The following is a 20,645-nucleotide window of genomic DNA, read 5'->3' on the forward strand; positions in this document are numbered from 1 at the left end:
CTGTGTGCCTGAACCTGAAAATCCAAACGAAGAAGGTGAAAGCACAACTGATTCTGACTCAGAAAGTGAACCAGAGAGAGGTCCAGATACTGAAGATGGACAGGAACGTTGATATCTGGAAGTATCAGATGCTAGCTCTGCGTCTGAAGGAGAAGGAGAAATTATTGAAGTACCGAATTCTGAAGATCAATCTGAAGATCGAGAATTGGTAGAGAATAACACCAGAAAGGACACTGAGCAAAGCAAAGACAAAACTGGTGATCAAGAGAATACTGAGGAACAGTCTGAAAGCTCTGAAAGCAGGAACGAAAATCCTGACACTGGAAAAGAGGAAACAACTCACGATAAGGATGAGATTCCGAGTACCAGCTATGGAAATGTTCCTAACAGAGTGAAAGAACTGTTAAAAGAGCAAACTGACTCTGAAAAAGAAAAGGACATTGTAAAGTTTATTATAAATAAAACTGTCGAAGACACTGAAAGTGAGACTGACGACAGTGCAGATGAAACTCCATTGAGGAAGAGTCCAAGAAAAAGGGCTTGGAGAGTGGAACATACCACCACGGAGCCTAAGACAAAAAGATTCTGTAAAGGAGATAATTGGCCTAAAGGAAATGATGGACTGAGATGTAAACTGGTTAACAAAGAAAGAAAACTAAAGGACCAAGTCAACGAAATAACCAGTCAAAAGGAGTCATTGGGAAAGAAAATAGAAGTTGTCCAAAGCCCAAAAAGAGTGAGAAGACCAAATCAGAAGTACAAATCACCTGAATGGACCTACATAATACTACCTCCAATTGTTGAAGTTAATAGCAGTCAAGAGAATCTGAACTGCACAAAGACAAATGAGAAAAGTGAGTAAAGAACTGAATAATAGAGAAAAGTGGTAATTGATTAAAAAGACAAGGTAAAGGTAAAACCTAAAAACCTGTTAGAAGAGAGGGCACTGCAAGTGAAAATTAAAATAGGGGACACAAGGTCGAAGAAACCCTGTTAGAAAAACTTGCTGTGTAAAAAAAAAAAATAATAATAATAATAATGGTTAACAATGAGCATAAAACACAATGTTCTATTTTTAGAAAGTGGTGTAGATATGCACTGGATTACTAATATTGATATGGATAATCTTGGCTATTGTCATTCCTTTCCAGGATAAATTAGTAAAGTTAAAACATAATGTGAGTTCAAGTGAACAAAATGTGGAATCAAAATCTAACAAGCAGCATGTATATAGGCCTGTATATAGGCCAGAAATACATCAGGATAGTTCTATCAGTGATTTTACTAAAAATAAAATTTCAAGATTATTGTCTGAATATGTCAGGACAATAGATGCTAGTGACTGCTATGTGTGTGTAAAGTTGCCTGTATCTGTTTCCGAAGGGGTGACATATCACCACCTTCCACTTACATATGGAGTCACGTGTAGTGTAATTGCAAGTCTGTTTTATCAAACAGGTAAACTGGAATATCATTATTCTAATTTGGATGAAGTCTTTACAAATTGAAAATTGATAAGGCATTGAAAAAAAAAAAAGCCTGCTGCAGTTATGGGAGAATACTTTTTAGAAATAGACAAATTAAGCCATGACTATGCGTTTAAAAAAAATTTGACATGTAAAATGAGAGTGGAAGAGAAAGCATTTTTAGATGGTTGAGGAAAGGCGAATTGCTTATAAATGAAAAGAAAAAGTAAAGCATGAGAAATCCAAACATTGGACATTCAATGATGAGAATATTGATGAAAGAAATGTGAATGTAGCAATAAATATAGACACTCCATTGTTAGGGAAATTCTGTATTAGAAGAGACAACACTGTGTATGAAAATTATTTTGTGGGAGCAAGTCAGTGTAAAGATACTTATAGAATTCTAGGGGGTTGGGGACTTAAAGGGGGACATGATCCAGTTTTTCCTGGTGTTTACTTCATATGTGGAAACAAGGCTTATTATAGATTACCTGACCACTGGTATGGGACTTGCTATGTGGGCTTGGTCTTTCCTAAAATCTTTCATGTAGATAGAGGTACTAATGGCATCCATGAAATAGGTAAACCTTTAAGTCGCAGAAAAAGAGAGTGTTATAGAAATAATAGATGATGTTTTTGGAGCACTGATACCAGCAGTGGGCATATCTTTCAATGCAAATCGAATTCGAAGATTGTCAACGATAGTAGATCGTTTGTCAACAGACACAGCAGGTGGATTCCTAATGGTAAACACCAAAATGATTGCTATGAGGACGATGGTAATGCAAAATCGTCTTGATCTTGACATAATATTCGCAAAAGAAGGAGGAGTTTGTGGAATTTTGAAGGTACAGCACTGCTGCACCTACATTCCAGATAAAAGTCAAAACATTGAAAGATACATCAAAAATATTACAGAGATGCATAGAGAAATTGAACCACTGGAGGTTGATGGTATTCTTGAACGACTTGGTAAAAGTCTTTCAGCAGTTAAACGTTGGTTTCAAGAAAGAGGTAGTTCAATTATAGGCAAAATACTAATTCCAGTAACAGTAATAGTATTAGTTGTTCTAATGATAAGATTATGTTGCATATACAGAAAAAGAAGGAATGTTAAGAAGTCATTGAAGAAGAAAATCCAAGAAAAACGAGAAAGAGAAAGAGAAAAGGTGGTATAGAAATGGAGGAATTCCGAGAAAAAGTCTTTAAGGAGACTAGAGAAAAAGATACTAGAGTATAAAACAATACTAATCTGAAGAACTTGAAACATGTTTTGATAAAAATTTGCAAAATTTTGGGAGATAATTGGTGCTAAATCACCAAAGGGGGGAGTTGATGGAGCAAGGTGGAAAAACAAAATGTTGTATACCCCTTGTGAAATCACACTTCCATAACTTTAACCGGAACTAATTGAATGATGTGTGTCGTTAACCAACTTAGAATAAGAAATGCACCTACACAAATACACGTGGGAACTAATTTTGCTTATGTTGCAATCATAATTAACTAATTATGTGATTGTGTCATGTCATAAACTAATAAGCAGCTTTTGAGATAACGAAATACGGCATAAGTGTGCTTTTGTTTACGTATTTTGTGGCAAAACGTGGAAACAGGTGAGTATATTATGCCTGAATGTTGCTTATTCGCTAGGTAATTACTAATAGGGAAAACCTTAGTAAGGGGGGAGGTAAACAGAAAGGTTAAATTTCTAAAATTAACGTTAGTTTGTGTTTGTTTCTATGATAGTTCCCATTCTGGCATGTGAGGCCTAGCAAAAAGATGGCTGGCATGTTGAACTGCGAATAGAAAATGAACTGAGCATGCGCAAGCCCAAGTCCGAGTTTGAATGCGAGCTGCTTGTGCCAGGAGTTAATGCAGTTCAAGGACGGTGTAGCCTGAAAGTCTAGATGGCTGCCAAAAAGATGAGCACAATGGTTCTGAACCTGAGAAAATCTTGGGAAGTTGCCAGTTGAGAACAGGACTAGGCTCAAAACAATGACCCATTTAAAATTCTAGCTGATGGAAGAGGAACAAATGTTGTAATGATGAGGTGATGCTCATCCACCCCAAATTGTCCAATCAGAACTTGAATTTAAGCTGAAAGTAACTTTTTTAGATAGATAGAGCTAGTGAAAAGGGTATAAAAAGTCCTGATTTTAGTGAGGATAAAACTCCTTTTCAATTTCCTCCCGAGATGCTGTCCGTATGCTGATTTTTCCTGAGATGTAAGACTTTGAATAATTTTTCTATTCCTTCTGAATGAGATCTGAACTTTAGGTGAGGTTATTAGTCAGGGAAGTTAGGAGAGAAAATTAATTTTGGGAATTACCTGTCTTTTGCTAATACTTGCATTTCTGAAATCTAAATAAAATGTCTATTTCTGAATTTTTCCTAAATAAATGAATTTAACTGTTTGAGTTAACATTCTTATTTCTTTTTAAATGTCGTTTTGAATAAAGAAATAAATAAAGTGAATAAACTTTTAGACATGTTAAATTTGCTTTAATAAAAATTAGATGAATGGAGAATTAAGCTGGTCTTGGTTAATTTTTACTAGCAGATCCGTCGACCACAGTGGCGACGTGTCTAAATAAATGTGTTGTTATTTGAAAACCATGGTAAAACTCGTTTAAACTGCAGGTGTATATAGTATAAATATTTAGTTATAGTTTTAGACACCCCGCTATGATACAGCAGTTCTCCTTTGAATTTCACCAATCCATGAAGTAGGGTGTAAGTGTTTTGTGAGTGACTCGCAGTGTCCTGGGCCCCACTGATGAGTATATGTATGATTTAGTACTTCAGGAGACGTGACATGGTATTAGAAATTATTTTTGGAGTACCGCTGCATCACACCCATAGTCTTTCATATGAAACAGCAACACACTAAGGGGCAGATCTATGATGGGAATGCGCCACGTTTGCGTCACGCAACTGCGGCGTAAACGTGGCGCATCCCTACGACCCATTTACAACGTGACGCATCTAGGCAGATGCGTCACGTTGTAAAGCCCTGCGCCACTTGTAGGCGTTCCGGCGCAGGGCTTCGTGCATTGGATTATTTCAGTGCCTTGAGAAGTGATTTTTTTAAGTGATATTTTTCTAACAAGAATTTAAGAAACATTAATGTTTCCTTCCACCCACACTGACAACATTCGCAATTGTAAACTAAGAGGCAAGTCACTTGTTATATGCGCTCTTTGGAGGGCCAAGGTTGCTATTAGGCACGGACATTATAGTTTATAAAATCATACACAGGAGTTGGTTTCCTACAGAGCACATCTTGAACTCGTGTATTTCGTGGTCATTTTAAAAGTGTTCATGAAGAAAAAGGAGGGAAAGTGAAATAAAACAATTGCTGCGAATTACACAATTTGGTCAAGTGGGTAGCCGGTATTAATCATGCTTTTTTTGGTTTCATATTGTGAAATTCTGCCACTAGATGTACACGTTTGACTTCCCCTTCTCCCACCTAACAGTCCTAATGTTGTTGAAAGTGAAGACCCTGACAAAAGTGGATGAAGTGCAAAAAACACATCTTTTCTCCACCCCAGATGGGACTCGAACCCACAATCCCTGGCTTAGGAGGCCAGTGCCTTATCCATTAGGCCACTGGGGCTGCTTTACGATACATAATACAACACTTACTTTGTCAATGAAGTACAAGTTCTACCCCCCTCCTCGCACCTAGGTAGGTATAAAACAAGTATATACAATCTTCAAAAATACCCATGCTGTGGTGATTAAAGTTTGACATTTCAGCGTTTACGTGAACCTTTTAATCCATCACGTTTCAGCCCTAATGTGCTTAAGAGTGAAGACCCCAGCATAATTGGATACACAACCACAAAAACATATTTCTTTCACCCCCAGATGGGATCCCTTTATTAGACTGTGCGGTGTACAGTTACGATTTCCGCCTGGACGATTGATTAAATTATATATAATCTTGAATATGTTCACGGTCAGGTGCAAAACACCACTGCTGTGATGGTTACAGTTTGAGTCAGAAGAATTTACTTGAAACGGTTAGCGAATCCATTACGCTACAGTGCATGAGACTGAAGATGCTAACAAAAATCGGATACTTGACAACAAAAAAAACCTTTTCATCCGCCACCCCAGATGGGACTCGGACCCACAATCCTTATCCATTAGGCCACTGGGGTTACACAGTCTTTACATTCTCGTAGTCATAATATATCAACCCCTCAGTAACTGCAGTCACAATTCGAGCTCAGATGTACGGAATACATCCAGAGACCGCAATCCCGGTATAAACCCTCGTCTCGAATGTCCTTATAATAACAGTCGAATTTATGGCAACAAATTCAGTTTTTGCATGTTGTAGGTTATTACTGCAAATAGAGGTGCTATCTGCATGTTCATACAGCATTTGTTAACATATCTTGCTATCTGATGTGCTTTCACAAGTTTGTTCTTTCTTCGTGTTGATCAGTCTGAAAAGAGTCAATGGGTCTATTGCACACCAGAGGAGTAGCAGTGACCTTAAACGTAAAGGAAACCATAGGGGCTTGGATCCCAATGTAGGGAATCCCATTCAAAATCCTTCCTTGGATCTGGCTTCAACACATCCTAAATCCAGAGTGTGCTCTTAGCACTCTGGTGCCCCCAAAAAGCCATCATTACTTCATATTTTAGCATTCTATCCTCAATTACTTGAGCCCTTGCATTACTTACTTACTAACTAACTTACTGCCCGTTATGCAGACTGGCCGCCCTCGCCCTTGCACTGCATATGTTCTATTTCGGCATCCCTTAAATCTCAGAGTATGGACCAGTGCTAGTAATGTTGCAGTTTTGCGCAGGTGTAGCGGAGAGAGGAGACACAGGAATTGCATATACAGGTGCCTTCAATTACCTCATGCCAAAGGAGAACAATCTTTGAATGGTTATGTTCGTAATGAAAGCCGGTGCACCAGGACAAGCTCAGGCACGGTGGCCCAACCCATTCCCAATCCCTCTGCTCACGCAGTCAACTAATGAGAAGAATACATATAACCAAAATGGAACAATCTTACTTATGTGGTTGTCTAGATACCAGTTCAAGCTCCTGACTCATGCATACAAGGCTCTACACACCTGCGGACCCGCCTGCTTAAACCACTGCCTGAACTTTCTTCAGTCCACCAGCAGTGGCAGCCGAAGCAAATAAACAGTGGTGGGTGGGTGGGTGGGAATACGAAAAAGAAAACATAAACTTACCTAATCCTGCTTCTGGCGCCTCGCAACTCAGAGCTCCTTTGCTTCCCGGTCACGGCAGACACTGGGACTTCGTCAGACTCCCTGTGCTATCCCGCGCTGCAGTCATGTTATGAAAGCCGCGCAGGGATTGGGCTGAGCAGACTGGTTTCACAGCTCAGAACAGGGAGTATGTGCTGTATTTCTAACCCGGCTAATACAGCCGGGTTGGAGAAACCTAAATGTGCATGTCTGTTTGGCTGGCCTAAGATGGCCGGGTCAAACAAACATGCACACTTACCAGTGCACATGACTCCGCTCCCTCCTATGGCCCGGCCCCCACATACGCAGGCTCAGCCAGCAGCTGAAAAATAAAACAACAACATTTTATTTTTCAGCTGCTGGCTGAGTCAGTGGGGCGACGCTCCTCCGCCCTTACGGAGGAGCAGCCGTTGTCCACCAGTCACCTCTGCTCCGTGTTCCCTTATCTAACCCTCAGCCCCGTATCCGACGTAGAAGATGCAGAGGTTGCGCCTTCTCCTACCTAGCAGCGAAGACATGGAACGAGCTACCCTTTCATCTATGCACCTCCCCATCTCTTCTAGAGTTCATAAAGTCCCTGAAGACCTATATTCTGCTAATCAACCGGATCCTGCCTGCGCCTGGATACCCTCACGGGTGATAAGTATCGCTCTACAAATCATCTGATTGAGAGGGCGAAGAGCACTATAGAGATGAAATGAAACCTCCTAACAAAAGGACATTGTTGACTGGTTACAGTTTTTTCTACTTCATTTCCCCAGTATTTCATGGAAAAGATAGTTCTTAATGTTGACTTAAAGGCTGAAGAAAGTGGAGCATAATTCTAGTCTTTGGTCCTGACATAGAATTTCACTTGACTATGGGTTTCCAAACTATATACGAGTAATCTGTATCTTTCACCAGCTCAAGCCCCTTGTGCAACTGCTAAAAAAGAGAAGTAGTCCTAATGTTTAACAACAACACTAGGACAGTGAAAACATTTGTATTTTTTTGTGTGCGTGGAACACAATACTGAAAGGCAGGCATTTTGGGAACAAGCATCCTGTTATATGACTGCAGCATCTTGGTGTGTAAAAGCAGCTATTCTGATGTTATTTTATTTCTGGCACAGAAATTAAGAAGACAACTTATTACTGAGCACGTACTGCGATGAGCCCACTATATAGGCGCTATTGCACCCGCCCCCCAGCCCCCATTAGCTCCCTCCCACCTTCTCCTCCCTCCCACCTCCCCTTCTCATGGCGGCTGCAGCGGCCGCGCGGCTGGCGCGACGATGGCGCGCCAAAGGCAAGCCCGACTGCGCTTGTCCACGCCTAGACTGCGCCCAGCGCCAGGACCCCTGGACCCTGCACCCCCCGCAACGCAAGACTGCACTACGACTCCAGCACCCTCCGTGTACTCAACACCGGACGAGACCACCCCTGCTACCGGGCCACCCCGAAGCGCAGCCAAGGGCCCTTCGCCTGCCGGAACTGCAGATTCACCAGCATCCAGCCCACCAAACCATCAACCAGAGAACCCAACCACCTCCGCTGCATCCTCCTCAACACCCGCTCCACTCGCAAGCACGCCATCGAACTCTGGGACCTCCTAGACTCCACCACTCCCGATGTCGCCATCCTGACGGAGACCTGGCTGAACGCCACCTCAGCACCAGACATCGCCATAGCCATCCCACAGGGCTACAAGATCTCCCGCAGAAACCGAACCAACGGAGTTGGAGGGGGAATCGCCATCATCCACAAGGACACCCTCAGAGTCTCGACCAACACCGACGACACCCTCACCACCGCCGAGCACATGCACTTCCAGATCCACACCGACGCCAACACCACCCTCAGAGGAACACTCGTCTACAGACCACCCGGACCACGACCACAGTTCTGCGACACCATCGCCGACCTAGTCAGCACCCACGCCCTCGCCTCCACGGACTTCATCCTCCTCGGGGACCTGAACTTCCACCTCGAGAACAACAATGACGCAAACTCCACCGCCCTGATCGACAATCTCGCCAACCTCGGACTCAAACAGCTCGTGACGACACACAGCCACGCCGCTGGACACACGCTGGACCCCATCTTCTCCACAAGCCCCCACATCTCCTTCAACCACACCACCGAACCCCACTGGACCGACCACAGATGCGTCCATTTCACCTTCAGAAAAAACCCACCACACACCACCGCACCCAACAGCTGCCACGCCGCTGCTGGGGCAAGGTCACCAAGGACCAACTGACCACCACCCTCGCCCTGAGACCACCCGCCGACCGCACCGACCCAGACACCTCCGCGACCAACCTCAAACAGTGGATCTACGACTGCACCAACACCCTCGCCCCTCACAAGACCTCCACAACCAACCACACCAACAAGAAAGCCTCCTGGTTCACCGAAGACCTCCGGACCTCCAAGCGCACCTGTCGGAAGCTGGGGAAGAAATGGCTCCACGACCGCACGCCAGACAGCCACACAGCCCACAAAAGCGCCACCCGCAGACACCACCAACTCATCAAGACCGCCAAAAGGACCGCCTTCAAGGACCGCTTAGACAACAACGCACACAACACCAAAGAGCTCTTCAGCATTGTGAAGGAACTCTCCAACCCCAGCTCCAACACCAACAACATCCCACCATCACAGGACCTGTGCGACTCCCTGGCCACCTTTTTCACCGCAAGATCGCCGACATCCACGACAGCTTCAACTCCGACACCCCCGCACCCACCACCGAGCCCTCCACCCTGCGATCACCACCCGCACCAGCTGCCTGACCACCTGGTCCAACGTCAGCGACGAAGACACCATCAAAACCATGAACTCCATCCACTCCGGATCCCAATCCGACCCCTGCCCTTACCACGGCTTCAACAAAGCCAGCACAACCATGGCACCCCACCTCCGGAAAACAATCAACAGCTCCTTCGAGACAGCAACCTTCCTGGAAAGCTGGAAGCACGCCGAGATCAACGCCCTCCTGAAGAAGCCCAAGGCGGACCCCAAAGACCTCAAGAACTTCCGGCCCATCTCCCTGCTCCCGTTCCCGGCAAAATGACAGAGAAGATTGTCAACAAACAGCTAACCCGCTACCTTGAAGACAACAACATCCTGGACCCTACCCAATCTGGTTTCCACAGCAACCACAGCACCGAGAACGCCCTCATCGCCGCCACTGACGACATCGGGATCCTGATGGACAAAGGAGAAACAGCCGCCCTCATCCTCCTGGACCTATCAGCAGCCTTTGACACAGTCTGCCACCGAACCCTATCAACACGCCTCCATGACGCCGGAATCCAAGAGAAGGCCCTGGCCTGGACCACATCCTTCCTCTCTGGCAGAACCCAGAGCTTCCGCCTCCCACCCTTCCGCTCAAAAACCACCGAGATCATCTGCGGCGTCCCACAGGGATCCTCCCTCAGCCCGACGCTGTTCAATATCTACATGGCACCAGTCGCCCACGTCGCACGACAACACAATCTCAACATCATCTTCTACGCCGACGACACCCAGATGATCATATCCCTCACTGAAGACCCCCACACCGCCAAAGCCAACCTCCACAGAGGAATGAAGGCCGTAGCCGACTGGATGAAGGACAGCAGACTGAAGCTGAATTCAGACAAAACGGAGGTCCTCATTCTCGGACCCACCCCATCGGCCTGGGACGACTCTTGGTGGCCCACGTCGCTAGGCACAGCCCCAGAACCCACAGACCACGCACGCAACCTGGGGGTCATCCTCGACTCCACCCTCTCCATGACCAGGCAAGTCATCGCTGTCTCCGCGTCCTGCTTCAACACCCTCCGAATGCTCCGCAGGATCTTCAAATAGATCCCCCAGGACACAAGAAAAACTGTCACCCAGGCCCTCGTCACCATTAGACTCGACTACGGGAGCGCCCTCTACTCAGGAACAACAACCAAGCTCCTGAGACGACAACAACGAATCCAGAACGCCTCGGCACGACTGATCCTAGACGTCCCCCGACGCAGCCACATCACACCCCACCTGAGAGACCTGCACTGGCTCCCCGTCAACAAGAGGATCACCTTCAAACTCCTCATCCACGCACACAAAGCCCTACACAACACTGGACCTACATACCTCAACAACCGACTCAGCTTCCACACCCCCACCCGAAGCCTCCGCTCAGCCATCCTTGCCCTCGCCACAGTTCCTCGTATCCGGAAAGCCACGGCCGGCGGCAGATCCTTCTCCTACCTCGCCGCCAAGACCTGGAACACTCTTCCCACCAGCCTACAACAGACTCAGGGCCTGCTGGCCTTCAGAAGACTTCTCAAGACCTGGCTCTTTGATCAGTAGCATCTCCCCCTCGGCCCCCCCCAGAGCCTTGAGACCCTCACGGATATGTAGCACGCTTTAGAAAATGCAGTGATTGATTGATTGATTGATTTGAGGGGCCTAGGTTGCTATTAGGCACAGACAACATTATAGTTCATAAAATCATACACAGGAGCTGGTTTCCTACAGCGCATATCTTGAACTCATGTATTTCACGGTCATTTTTATAAGTGATCATGAAGAATAAGGAGGGAAAGTAAAATAAAACAATTGCTGAGAAGCACATAATTTGGTCAAGTGGGGAGCCGGGATTGATCATGCGTTTTCTGGTTTCAAATTGTGAAATTCAGCTACTAGTGGAGAAGTGTGGCTCACTGGTTAGAGGAGGCAGACCCGGACGCTGAGATCAGACCCGGGACCAGGGTTCAATTCCCGACTCGGCAGGGTCTTGAGCCCAAAATGTCCACGGACTCGGTAATTCTCGCTTTGGTGCCTACTCGAATCACAGGTTCACACTCTGCAACTCTGGGCAATAGCTTGCTTAATCTCCACTACGGCCCCCTGCGGCGGGATGCCTGGCTTTCACCTTGGGGATACCCAGTAGGGGCTATCTCACAGGGAAAAACCAGGACGGGTTTCCAATGCAAAGCGCTTTGAGACCTGGCGGTGATATTGCGCTATATAAAAAACCATCCATCCTACTAGATGTTCACATTTGTCTTCCCCTTCACCCACCTTACAGTCCTAATGTTGTTGAGAGTGAAGACCCTGACAGAACTAGATAAACTGCAAAAAAACACATATTTACTCCACCCCAGATGGGACTCGAACCCACAATCCCTGGCTTAGGAGGCCAGTGCCTTATCCATTAGGCCACTGGGGCTGCTTACAACACAATCCAACTGGGGCGGTTTAAGGCAGAATCCATTCATCTACACGTACTTCTTCCTCGAACTGAATGTTCTACACACTCGTCTCTATGAAACAAGAATATACAATCTTCAAAAATACCCGTGCTGTGGTGATTAAAGTTTGAAATGTCAGCGTTTACGTGAAACCGTTAAGCCATCACGTTTCAGCCCTAATGTGCTAAAGAGTGAAGACCCCAGCAAAATTGGATAAACAACCATAAAAGCAATTTTTTTTACCCCCAGATCCCTGTTTTAGACGAAGGCATCTCCATCGGGCCACTGGTGCTATATGTACCTGTGCGGTGTATACTTACGATTTGTGCATGGACGAGTGAATAAATAACATATAATCTTATATAAATATTTTCACGGTCAGGTGCAAAACACTACTGCTGTGGATGATTAAGGTTTGAGTTAATAGAATGTACTGGAATCGGTTAACGAATCCATTGCGCTGCAGTGCATGAGACTGAAGATTCAAACAAAATAAGATTCAAACAAAATAAGATACATGACAACAAAAAACAATTTTGTCAGCCACCCCAGATGGGACTCGAACCCACAATCCCTGGCTTAGGAGGCCAGTGCCTTATCCATTAGGCCACTGGGGCTAGGTCGAATACGCCGTTGTCATGACGCTCCCTATAGTGAAAGCTCCTGCGCAGGCGCACAGATCCTCACTAGTCTGGGTGTTACTTTTTTTTTTCTCGAGCACACTTCCATCTTCTAAACATTGCGAGTTAAGTGTAATGCGAAGGTTAAAAATTCAGTGCAGTGCGGAGCTCAGTCTAGGCGGAAGTTCACATAAATTGTGTGCGGATTGCGTTTTACAGGCCATCTCACAAACACATCACTGAAGGGATGACCACAAAACACTACAATTCAAACATTCATTATTTCGATACTTAGAAGTCCGAAATACACTATTACCTCTCGCGCAAACACATATTTCCCAGTCAGATCCAGTAACGCGTAACTTTATAATTTCTCTCTTTCGACCTTCAACTGTGCTTCCTGCGCTACTGTAAATAGGTAGATAAATAATGCTTCGCAGGAAAAAATGTCCACGATCCACCCCAGATGGGACTCGAACCCACAATCCCTGGCTTAGGAGGCCAGTGCCTTATCCATTAGGCCACTGGGGCTGTACATTCTCAACACCATTTCCTCTTTCTTTGTCTGTCTCAGTAAGGAGAGGGAGGGTGAGCTTTGGCGCGCGTGTATAAACAGAAGTGCGTACATTTACTTGTCTCAGCATACACACTCATTATATTGGGGGGGGGGGGTTGCTTTGGCGCTGATGTTTCCGGGGGGTTTTAGGGGGTGCTGTAGCGCGCGTGCATAAACAGAAATGCGCACATTTACTCTGCATACACACTCATCCAGCTACTGTACGCTTTCTCTATGGAATACTCAGAGCTAACACTACATTCGTGTGTGCCTAACGAAACCCTCTATGCCTCGCACATTCTTCCTTGTTAGTTTTACAACGGTTTAATATCAGAACGAACAAAAGAAAAATATAGTAAATATAAAGTTATTTCAAAAACTATTAGTTGTTGCTAATAGTTAGAGCTCACCCCAAAAATTGTAAGAATTTATAAAAGTGACTAAAAAACAACGACCACGAAGGGACTCGAACCCTCAATCTTCTGATCCGAAGTCAGACGCCTTATCCATTAGGCCACGCGGTCTGCTGCTATGAACAGCTTTCGTAATTTTTAAGAAGCAAACTAACCATGCGAACTTCAATGTTCACAGAAAGGAAATTGTCAAGAAACGTACCAGCAGCCTCAGTTAAATGAAAAGGGGGGGTGGAGGGGGCAAACGGCCCTTGTGGCTTTCGTTATCTGCATACACTTTACCGCACGTTACCCTTTTGTCCATCGCGCCGTGTCTCATTTTCTCTCTCTTTTTCTTCGAGGTGGGAGAGTCAACAATTACCATTACTTGTGCAAGTTTCTGGACAAAGGTCAGTGTCAGTCAGAATGTTTTTTTTCTCAGTATCCCCACATCAGTATATAAGGTGATGGAGGAAATCACCAAAGACTCTTGTATCGATTAGAGGGCGAGGCTAAGTTCATGTTGAGATCCCAGGTTTACGAACAGGATTAGATAGATTTTGAAAACGACAATGTTCTTAATACTGATATCTCAAGATATATAGCTAGCCTCTAACAGCTACAACAATCATTGGTGATTTCTTAGTTGAACCATCTTATATTATGGTAATTTGAACTAACAGGTACAGTGTGCTGTTAGGGAGGCGTTAAGTTTAATTCACATCTAATCTTTCCAACACATTCATACTTTCCTTTCCCATAAATGTTTTTAAGTCCCCATCAGTGTCAAAAACGACCGCTCGACCGTGTCAATCATGGCGTCTCCATGTCACACGTGTCCCTTTGGCATTTTCAGTGTCACTGAATCAATGCTAATATCCACACCTCAGTTTATCCGACACTGTACAAGTGTCACTATTCCAATGTCAATGTTGGCAACATCAATGTTTAATTGTCCTCGTGTCCGTGTTTCATTTTATCCATAGCGGTTTCCCAGAGGCAGCAATGGATGTTCGATTTTCTGCACAAGTGTTAAAGTCAATATCAATAGCACTGTATGCCTGTGTTCATGTATCCATATCAGTATTCCTGGGTCAGCGTCACCACTACAGTGTTATTGTAAGTGTGTCAATTTCCCTCTGTTTCCCTGTCAGTGTTCCTATTTCTCCATCTACCATTGGCATTGTCAATATCCCAATTGCATTGTTCCCAGGTTAATTTCATTATCTCTGTGTCAGTGGGGTGTTGTCCAACTGTCACTGTGTACTCAGGGAAGGTCACTGTGACAGTAACCAATGCAATGTTGCAGTGAACAATGTCCAGGTTTGTGTTCTAGTGTCAGTTTCAACGTCTGTGTCTTTATGTCAGTGTCTCCACGTCGGTCAATTGCACTAATAATGATGGGCTAGAGTGCAACAATATAACAAAATTACATTGGTGGCCCTTTTATAAAAATCAATTGGGCAATTTATGAGGAAAACCACATTCTAAGAAGTGAGGTACCCTGCAGGGGTATGATGCATACACAACCAGACGAGTGATTAATCACAACAGGCAACATTATATGTGCCTCGTTCTTTTACTGATTTTCCAACCGCACCTATACTATTTAGCACAGGGTAACAGGGTCTCAACTCTCCAGTCACTTGTAGCTCATGGCTACCAAAGCTTAGATGAGCGCTAGAACGCACAAAGTAGAATTGATGCCCTGGGAGATCTTTTTGCGATGCCCTTTCTCGGACCTCCAGGAGTGCTATGATAACCCAATGGTCCATCTCATTCTACATGGACCCCCAAGTTTCGTGAATGGTGGGGTGCCGGACTTGCACAAAAACTGGTGCACAACTGCCTGTGTCTCCGTTTCCTTATTATGGGTCGAACAAAAGGAGTTACGCTCCTGTATAGGGCCCTGCTGGTGGGGGTACAGCTGGATCTCTTGACCCTTAGGTCAGAGTGGGAGGTGGAATATCTAGCTCGGACGCCTCCTAGAAAAAGATATTAGACTCTAGTCCTAAAGTGTCTGATAATGCCCGTTTCAAACTCATTCAACTCTTACTTACACCGGGCCTATGTGACTCCCAGATGCATATATGCTATGTTCCCAGTTTCCCCGGGGTGCCATGTAGGACGTGGACATTTTCCATATGATATGGTGCGGTCAGCTTCTGTTAACCTACTGAACACTGGTCCTTCAGGTGGTTCGTGGGGCCACGGATAGGGAATTTCTTTTCAGCCCATCGTTTTGTCTGCAGACAACTGACTGTGAGTTGGAAGTCTGCCAGAGGACCCGATATATATTGCTGGTGGGCGGAACTTAAGAGGTGGGCGTACTGCGAGCTAGGGACCTCAAAAACGTATTCTCAGAATTCGACAGAGCAACCATCTCTTCAAAGCCCCAGAGTTCTGCTTCATTGAAAGCTGAGCCCACCGCTTCGGAATAATAGATCGGGAGTGGTGCTGCCACTGGTTTGCTAAAGGAAGTTCTGTGTTCTTTTATCAAAGCCCCTGTTGTTTGCCTGTGCTTTAGGGTCAGCTTAGCTATGTGAGGCTTCCAATGCAAATCTTCCCAAAGGGTAATACTCAGGTATTCAAGGGTACTTTCCCTTTCCAGTGGAACCCCTCCTAATGAATGTTTACCCCTAAAAGATGTGTGGGGGTTAAGGAATAGGAGATTTGTCTTAGAGGTGTTAACGTCTAATCCTCTAGAATCACAAAAGGCTTTAAAACAATTTAATAGTAGCTGAAGTTTAGTTTGAATACTAACAGTGTGTCATCAGTGAATAATAAAGTTACCACTTTTGCCCCCTCCAAAGTAGGGGTGTCTGCTGGGACATCAGAGAGGAACTGGACAACACCATTCACAAAGAGGGAGAAGAGTGTAGGTGCTTAGCAAAGTTAGCCTCATGTAGGCGAATAATTAAGGATAGAATCTCCAAGGGAAGACCCATATCTTTTAACACCTGCCAGAGCTGGTTACTCGAGACAAGATCGAAGGGAGTCTTTAGGTCTATAAAGGCTACATAAAGGCTCCCTGACCAATGACTACAGTCTTCCAAGATAAAGGAAAATGTAACACCTGGTCAATGGGGCTTATGTTTAGTCTAAAGCCTGCTTGAAAGGGAGTCAGAATGTTGTGCTAACTAATCCAGTCCTGTACCTAAGCAAGGACTGCACGAACGAACACCTTTTGAACGCAATCTATAAGACTGATGGGTCCGTAGTTACAGGGTAAAGATCTATCAGCTTTTTAAAACACAGGGATCACCTGGGCTCCCTTCCATGAATTGGGTATTGGAGCTCTCTCTGCGATCACTTTAGAAAAGGTCAAGATGTAGTTTGCCCAATTCTCATTATCCTGTACAAATACATCACCCGGAATGACATCGGGTCCAGGGACTTTGACCTACACAATTGATTTAATGCAGGACTTGATATCATTTATGGAAAAAAGCCCTTAGCTGTAACATAAACCAAATTGAGGGGGACTCTTGGAGCGCTAACGCACAAGGCCCCGAATATAATAGAGCAAAATGGTCATACCATGCTGAGATGGGAATATTGTTGGACGGATGTGGTGGCCTGTTAGTGTCCCCTCTAGTTACAAGAAGCCAAAATGTCTGTGAATCTCTTCTGGCACTGGCCTCCTGACCAAGCTCCATCTGTTGTCGTCCCAGTCCCTTTTTGCTCTCACCTGACCTGACTTGTAGGACCTCCTAAAATCTCCCAAAATGGCCAGATTCTTTGCTCTGATTGCCTGAGAAAGTTGACGTCTTACGGCTCTGCACTCTTGATTAAACTGGGCAAACTCAGATCTTGGCTTAAGATCGAAATTAAGTGGACATGAGGGTTCGACAAAATAAGTGCCCATCTGATTAAAGAGGCTAGTGTGACAGGCCGTGATCTCTTCCAGCCCTCCATGGTGTCTTGTTAGGCTTTGGATCTCTGCTGTGCTTCTCAGTAGGTTTTGCTTAATTAATTCAAGCTTACCTTCGTCCAAAGCTACCTGGGGCCATTTAAGACGACAAATATGATTTGTTGGTATTAACTTCCTTGAAGCTATAACAGATTTTACAGAATTGAATGGACCACCCCAGGATGACCCCAGAGTAAGATGGAGGGGATTATGATCTCTCACGATGCTACAACCCACAGCCATATTGATCATCCTGGGCCAATGCCTTAGATCCAAGAGTAAATAACTATACAGCTTATGTTGCTGGTCCTATTAGAAGTATTTGCATCCATTATGTCAGAGAAAGTACGGCCATTGGCCACCTTTAATCCTAACTCCAGGGAAAGGGCGTTAAACTGGAGAGCCACTTGGGTCAATTTTTAAATAGGTGGTAGGTCAAAGTGGGAGACCTGCCACAGCTCGTCAACTTCCCTTGCTCCACTGACATCCTCCCTCTCCAGTGGTTCAAAAGTAATGGTGAAATCCCCAGCTACAATCAAGGGTGACAGTGTTATCCTATCTCCCAATTGCACTTCCAACTCATCTATCGTAGTTGACCTCCTTCCTGCCAGGTCCCTCTAGCATAGACATTATATATGTTCAGTGGTGTACCATTCTGGCATTTGAGATGGATAGCTAAAATATCTGGGCTGCTAGACTGGAACTCTCGGATTATACAATTGAGTGCAATTCTTACCAAAATTAAAAGCTTGTTAGAGCTCGTTGGTCGAAAGAAAGCTACAAAGCCTGGATCGTTAATAGGAGAGGTATTCAAGCTCTCCTGAAGTATACAAATATGAAAGGTTTCAATACATTGAACCCAAAGTTGGAGGGCCATTTTCGACCTCACCCCAGCCACATTCCATGACACTAGTTGGAGCTTGCTGAACTCTGACTCTACCGGGTTATTTGTTAGATTCGCTCGTGACTCGATGTGGAGGGGAAACGCCACATACCTCCACCGGGCGACACCCGAGGGAGGATACCTCGGCCTCTAATCCTCCTGTGTCTCTGACGGCCAGGAGTCCTTTTCGTTTGTTCCCCCTACAGGTACGCGACCAGAGAACCGGACCAAGACCCGTCCCAGAAACGGAGCATCACGAACACCCTGACCCCGGAAGCAGCCTACCGAGAAACCGGAAGTCCCGCCCCCATCCAAGAACCCGGAACTACAAAAGACGACGACGAAGAGAGGAGAGCGTCCCCGATAGCCGACTCGTGGCAGGAGACAGCGCGCAGAGAACCATCGAGGGAGAGCGGAAGGAGTGCGAGGATCGATGACGGAGAGTTGGAGGACGTCTGGACCGAGGAGTGGTGGAGTCCTCAGGAGGTGGCTGGAGAGCGGCCGTAACTCGAAGGGAGAGTTACGGCGGGGCACGTGAGTACCGCGTTACCGTCTCCGTGTCCCCACTTTGTATAATACCTGTATATATTTGTATAAAGCTATATCGCACCGTTAAAGCACCATATCACTGTATATAATAGACCTAGAGGCACGGCACTGATAAGACTTGTATCATACTCCCTACACCCCCCCCCATCACGTGAGCACCTTTTTTCTACCCTTCCCACACCTCGCTTGACCCCCTCCCGTTTGCATCCCTGTCCGCCCCCTCCTCACGGTCATCTTTTCCCCCTCACGACCTGGTGTTGGTACCGATGCTCGAGACGTCCTTATTGAACGGACTAACCCCTGCTTCTCTATTTCCCTCCGAGGTCCTCCCAACGCCCGGAAGACGCGAAGACCTCTGGACGATCCACTGGCCGGAATACCCTGGGGAGTCACCAGCAGCCACACCCCTGAACTCTGTGTCTACGCCCGTTTACACTTGTCAGACTGAACGTTAATAAAACAGCTACCATAGCCAACTATATACGGCCTCCACGCCTGTTATTCCGGTCCGCAGCCACCCACGATCCACACCTGGTGTCAGAAGTGGGATCCGGAAGCATGGAGGCCGCCGTGAAGCAACTTGCAGAAAGCCAGGAACTCCTTGGGAAAATGATGGAGCGATTTCTCAAAACAGCCGAGGACGATCGAGGCCAGCTGCACGATGTCCTGAAAGACCAGGGTACCACTCAAGACCGAGCCCTTGGGAAGCTAGTTGAAGTCATGGGACAAACGAGACCCGCGACGGCGTTACCCTCGGTGGTATTACAGAAGTATGTTCCGGGGGAGGACCCGGACTTCTTTTTTACAAATTTCGAGCGCCTGGCTGAGGCCGCCGCTTGGCCAGCAGACCGCTGGAGCCACTATCTTGGGCCTCTGCTAACGGGGGAACTCCAGGCGGCGTTCCAACAGGCCAACATTCAAGGGCAAACCCCGTACCAGGACATCAAAACGTGCATCCTTGAGCGGCTTGGGATAGACGATGAGACCTACAGGACAAGACTGCGACAGGCACGTGAAGGACCACAGGAAACCCCCAGGGCCTTGTCGTACCGCATCCAAGACCTCACCAATCGCTGGCTGAAGCCTGCCACATCCACCAAGGATGAAATATTGGCCAAAATATACCTGGAACAATTCTTGGCCTCCCTACACCCGGCCACTCAGAAGTGGGTCCGGCAGCACTCGAGACTCACCTTAGACACCGCTGTTGAGATAGCGAGTGCCTTCAGCCGTGCGCAAGAATTCCAGAAGAAGGACGAACATCCTGCACGACCAACCCATGGAAACCATCCTCGACCCCCGAGGCCGTTTGTTCCCCGAAAACCGGAACCTGTCCCTTTTGTTCCCTTTCCGGTGGCCCCGAGACCAACCCTTCCAGGCCCTCAGTGTTATCAATGTGGGGGTTATGGACATATTGCACGGTTCTGTCCGCAAAAGGAAGAACCGATGGAGGTCGGACTGGCTCGTAACTATGTGTGTCTCACCCAGGAGACCAGTCCTCCTCCCTTCCGGTGTCCGGTACGGATCGATGGTCTTCCTATGATGGCCTTAGCCGATTCGGGTTGTCGGCAAAGTGTGCTAAGGCCGCAAGAGATGCCCAGACCTATGGGACCTATGACCGGCTCCGTGGATATACAATGCGTACACGGGGATACCCGGAGATACCCCACCACCCAGGTACAGGTACAACCGTATTCCGGAGAAAGAAGTCCCCTTACTGTTGGCCTAGTACCCAACCTGCCAGAACAGGTGATCTTGGGCAGTGATTACCACGGACTACCCAGTCTGTTACATGACGCTACGG

General features: G+C 46.2%; 5 non-coding genes across 5 annotated transcripts; all 5 read right to left on the reverse strand.

Moving 5' to 3' along the window:
- Nucleotides 1-5,018: 5,018 nt before the first annotated feature.
- On the reverse strand, nucleotides 5,019-5,091 carry TRNAR-CCU (transfer RNA arginine (anticodon CCU)). Its single transcript has one exon. It is a non-coding gene; the product is annotated as a tRNA-Arg (tRNA).
- A 6,742-nt stretch (nucleotides 5,092-11,833) lies between these two features.
- On the reverse strand, nucleotides 11,834-11,906 carry TRNAR-CCU (transfer RNA arginine (anticodon CCU)). The gene has a single exon. It is a non-coding gene; the product is annotated as a tRNA-Arg (tRNA).
- A 566-nt stretch (nucleotides 11,907-12,472) lies between these two features.
- On the reverse strand, nucleotides 12,473-12,545 carry TRNAR-CCU (transfer RNA arginine (anticodon CCU)). Its single transcript has one exon. It is a non-coding gene; the product is annotated as a tRNA-Arg (tRNA).
- A 461-nt stretch (nucleotides 12,546-13,006) lies between these two features.
- TRNAR-CCU (transfer RNA arginine (anticodon CCU)) lies at nucleotides 13,007-13,079 on the reverse strand. The gene has a single exon. It is a non-coding gene; the product is annotated as a tRNA-Arg (tRNA).
- A 476-nt stretch (nucleotides 13,080-13,555) lies between these two features.
- TRNAR-UCG (transfer RNA arginine (anticodon UCG)) lies at nucleotides 13,556-13,628 on the reverse strand. Its single transcript has one exon. It is a non-coding gene; the product is annotated as a tRNA-Arg (tRNA).
- Nucleotides 13,629-20,645: the final 7,017 nt, after the last annotated feature.

Source organism: Lissotriton helveticus, chromosome 7, assembly GCF_964261635.1.
Source record: "Lissotriton helveticus chromosome 7, aLisHel1.1, whole genome shotgun sequence".
Classification (NCBI taxonomy): Eukaryota; Metazoa; Chordata; class Amphibia; order Caudata; family Salamandridae; genus Lissotriton; species Lissotriton helveticus.